The 4,750-nt window shown below is 54.3% G+C and overlaps 1 non-coding gene across 1 annotated transcript; it reads left to right on the top strand.

The window, feature by feature from the left end:
• Positions 1 to 445: 445 nt before the first annotated feature.
• Positions 446 to 575, top strand: LOC125086479 (small nucleolar RNA SNORA52). Its single transcript, XR_007123217.1, has one exon. It is a non-coding gene; the product is annotated as a small nucleolar RNA SNORA52 (small nucleolar RNA).
• Positions 576 to 4,750: the final 4,175 nt, after the last annotated feature.

Below are 4,750 nucleotides of genomic sequence, written 5' to 3'. Positions count from 1 at the left end.
GATAGGTGTCAAGACTGTTGAAATAGGAAAGAGAGCTGGGGCTCAACACCGAATACAGTGAGACCAGCGGGGATTTCTAGCCAAGGAGCCAGAGTGGAGGGGTCAGTGGACGGAAAGTTACTCAGCGGAGATACCAAGAATAGGGGGATTCTTGCTAAAGACCAGGCTGGGCAGGCTGAGGACAGGAGGGGAGCCCACGTGGTGGCCTGGCGGAGAAGAGGGCTCAAGGAACCTGACTGAGTTTGGGAAGGAGAGGGTCTGCTGCTGGTTGAAGGGACCCCTTTGAAACAAGACTTGGGATGTTGAGCTGACACGCAGAGAGCTTCAGGACGTGAGGCCAGTTGGTTCTTTGTTACCACCGCTCGTGACAGCATGCACAGGGGAGCTGCATTTCCAGAAGAGTGTGGTAGAATTAGAGTGAATTTAGAAAAGAGTGAATGCAACACAGTCCATCCTAACCCCAGCCGGCCCGCCTGTGGCAGGCCTCAGCTGTGGCCCAGAGCTCTCTAGAAGCCTTACCTTGAGAAGTGAGCAGGGCTCCTGTGGCCTTGTGCCATGGGAGCTTCTGGACATTTCAGGGGGGAAATGTAGCTGTAATGGGTGTTTATCGTTATGCTTGTGTATGGTTATTCACAGTACATACTGGACATCATGCCGTTTGGGCACAAACGGTGAAAATCTGAAACATGCAACAAATTGCCATTCCTTTTCCCTGCTTAGTTTTATATGTCAACGTTATCAGTAGCCACTATATTCTTTGTTTCCAGTAAGAGATCGGTATTCCTAGAATCCTGGTCCTCCCAAATGTCCAGTCTGGCTCCCCTCCCACACAAGGGAACTGGGGAGCAGAGAGGTTATCTACTCTGCCCCAAGGATATGCATGTGCACTGATATTTGGTCTTAAAAATGCCTATTGAGCTGGGCCCTTAAAAGTAGTGTATTTTGTTGTGTGTACGTTATACCTCAATCAAAAAAGAAAAGAAAAACAGTACAGCACCAGGCTCTGGGCTCATAGTCTGGCTGTCTAGGCTGCACTGCCCTTGTCTTTTTGTGTTGTTCTCTGCCCGTCCCAGCCTCCTCCCTAGTTCTGCTCCCCCACAGCCGGGGAGACCTTGGAGGACAGGAGTCAGTCCCATCTAGCCTGGAGTGAGACCTCAAGGCAGGAGAATCCTTGGGCTTTAAGGCTGAATCGGCCAACCCAGAACATCTAGGGAGCGTGGAGTGGGGCCTCATTCAGGCTGGAGAACTCAAGAGGCTCTCGGCAGGAGGCAAGCGTGCCTTCTTGAGCAGTGGGTAGCTTGACTCCCAGGCCTGTCCCCTCCTGGGGACATCTGGCAATATCTGAAGACATTTTGGGCTCTCGTGACTTGGGTCAGCTCCTAGGGAGAGACCAGGGACACTGCTGAACACCTACAGTGTGCAGGACAGCCCCCCTGTCATCCATCAGTGCCGAGGTTGACAACCCGGCTTTAGGGTATTAAACTAGGGAAAGAAAGGAAATGAATCTTCCTCAGATAGGTAGTTTGGTTGTAGAGAGTGGGGTCAGGGCGATCAATAAAAGCCTTTCTGATGTAAGATCTGTGCTATGTATTAGGATAACGTTCCATAGGAGACTTGGAGTAGAAAATAGAGTTTCAAGGCGAGAAAAGGAAAAAATCTTTCTTGAATTGAGTTGCACTGGCCATGAGTAGCACTGGCTAAGGAAAGGGAGGAGGCCTGCACTCCAGACACGAGGAGGCCCGAGCAGGAGCCCCCAAGAGGAAAGCTTGTGGGCAGAGTTGGGAGCAGCTCCCGTGGCTCAGTGGCCTGCTGAGAAAGCCTGGGCTTTGGGATCTCTGATGGTGACTGCCGGCCAGGTACGGAGCAGCTGTTTCCTCACCATAAAGGTAGGGTAGTGGGTCCCATTTCTTCATGTTATGTAAAGGATTCCGTGAGATACTTAAACGTGTAAGAGGGACTGCCCTGCCTGGTGCCTGGCGTCCAGCGGGCCCTCTCCCCGTGCACCGCTCACAGCCCTTGGCCCTAAGCTCCCTGCCACCTTCGCTGGGTGGCTCTGCCGCATCCTCAGTGAGGCTGTGTGGCATCTCCGTGCTGCCTGACGGTCACCCCTGGAGGGGCACTGGATGCCAGCTTGCCGGCAGAGCAGGGCCGCACACAGCCGAAGGAGAGAACGTGTCTGAGGTGTCCTGTTCTGAGGAGAGAGAAGGGGACAGGGATTGAGGGTCCCTACCTGGGAGGCCAAGAAAGGGTGTCTGGGCATTGGACACAGGCGGCCTGACTTCTGAGTGTTGCGCAGGGCCAGCCCTGTTTACCTTCTGCTGGGCTTAGCCCGGTGAAAAGCCTCTGGAGAGAAGGGAGGCTGCACCACGGGGCCTGGCTGAAGGCTTGCTCCGTTCTCACAGAGGCTCGCTGTGAAGGGAATGTCTCAGCCACGGTACTGTGTGTCTCTGGAGCATAATGTGGGCTTGTTTGAAGAGCCTCTGGACATCAGTCGTAAATATGAGGACATGAATCTGGCCCCAGCCAGCCTCCAGCCACCTTCTCGGGGCTTCAGGGCTCCTGATGTTCTTACCAGGCCGGGGACGGGTTACCTTTGTGAGTGTCGATAGACCCTCTGAAATGACAGGCTTAGCCAGTCCTGTGTCCCATTTCATCAGCACAGGGAAAAGGACTATAAATAGGTATGGCCTAGATCTGGAATTTCCTAGGGAGAGAAAAGGCCAAAGAGAGAGTTGTTCAAAAGCCTGCGAAATGGGAAGGGGCGGGGTGGAAAGTTCCTGGCTGCCTGGCTTTCCAGATCGATGAAGCCCGAGGAAGACCTAGAGATCAAGCCCTTTTCCTTCTAGTATTTCACACGTACTTCAAAGAGGAGGCTTGGTTTAGTGACAGACAACATTTCATGATTCTTTGAAGCCATTCTAAGGGGAACAAGAGAAGGGAAAATCGGATAATGTTTGCTTAAATCACAAACACATTGTTCAGTGATCGCGATCGTCAAGAGGTGTCCTAAGCGTAGGGAAATGGGGTGGACATAAGTTTGCGCTGAGCGAGCTTGTGTTCCAGTGGCAGCAGCGGACGCGGGAACCGGAAGAACACTGCGTTGTGATGAGGGCTGCCCTGGTGTTGAACTCAGAGCACCACGGGAACATGTAGGTGGGCGCACAGCCCGGGGCAGGGCGGGCTTGCTTGGGTGTTAGCCAGGCCAGGAGTGGGGAAGACCTCAGAGCTGTGGGGAGAGCCATGTGCAGGGACCTGAAAGGTCAGGGTGTGGTTTGCTTGGGACCTGCAGGCATTGAGTCCCGCTGTGCGTGGAGGTGGGGCTGAGTGGAGGGCTGGTCACCGGGGAGGCCACTTTGCTTTGTAGGGTCTGGAGCCTGGAACCCAGAGAGTGCTAGGTCCAAACCTCAGGGCTGCAGTTCATTGGCTGTGTGACTGGGACTGACAACAGGGCCTTTCCGAGCCCATTTCCTCCCGGATTAAATGGGGTTGTTGGAGAAAACAGATGAAGCAGTTACAGGGCCTGTCCTAGGAAGTGCTCCCTACGTAGAGGGTGCCCTGGGAGTGGGAAGGGAGGATGTGGACTTTGGGAGTAAGGAGAAATGCCAGTGCCCAAATGACTGAGGGCTGGACACCCAAAGAAGCTACGGGCTGTGCAGACACTAATTTTCTAAGCTGATGAAAAACGGTCTCATAATCACTCAAGCTCTGGACTCAGCCTTGGGGAATAGCTTTGAAAGCCACAATACAAAGGAACCAGCCTGAAACCCAGTGATTTCTTTACCGCTGACAGGACGAACTTCAGAGTAAGACTTTGAGTGGCTGAAAGGCACAGCACAGTAAAAAGAAGAGCACACAGCTGAGTGGACGAGAGGACGCTGGGTTGGTGGCCCGGCTGCCCCTGGGGGCCAGTGCCCATTCCCACTGCTGGGGTGGGGGCAGTGGGGAGAGGAGTAGAGCGGCCTCCTCTGTCCTTAGGGCTTTCTGCCGAAGGCCTAGGCATGAAAGCAAACCAGTGTGCTCCAGTATCTCATTACATAAATTTAAGCTCTAATTAGCTCTTGCCTCCTACTCATGCTCTTGGAGATTAGAAAAGGCCAAACGAGGCCTTCTCGCTCACTGGCTCCTCCCTGGGCTTTGGGTTCTGAGTCAAACGGTAGGGCTGGTGCCCCTGGAAAGGAGAACAGGGCCCAGGAACACCCCCACACCCCAACCCTGGGCCAGGGATCTGCCGACTCCAGGCAGGCAGGGGCTGGCTGGGCCCGTTGTATGGGTGGGGGGTTGACTCAGGTGGTTTGGGGGCAGTTGCTCCTGGGCCTGCAGCGGGGGCTGAGCTGGGATCAGCTGTCCCTGCCGTGTGTGTCCCAGCCTGATGATCTGGTGATCAGTGCTGGGGAGCTTTTCTTCTCAAGGCGCTGCTCTCTTGATCTGTGGACCGAGGCAGTAGTAGACACTCAGCAGGGCCCGTGAGACCTGGGCCATGTGCTGGTTTTGTCTCTAGTAGCCTAGCAAATGGACAGAGCGTGTCCCCCAGGTCACGGCCCCTCCCCTGTGAAATGAAGGTATGTGAGTCTGTATCTGCATGTGCCTATTAGTTGTTGAGAAAGGCCTGTTCCCTGTTTCAGGTGCCCGCCCTATTCGATGAGGTGGCCATATATTTTTCCGATGAGGAGTGGGAAGTTTTGACCGAGCAACAGAAGGCCCTCTACCGGGAAGTCATGAGGATGAATTATGAAACTGTCCTGTCCCTGGG

Source organism: Lutra lutra, chromosome 15, assembly GCF_902655055.1.
Source record: "Lutra lutra chromosome 15, mLutLut1.2, whole genome shotgun sequence".
NCBI lineage: Eukaryota > Metazoa > Chordata > Mammalia > Carnivora > Mustelidae > Lutra > Lutra lutra.
This window is presented reverse-complemented; position numbering and strand designations above follow the sequence as displayed.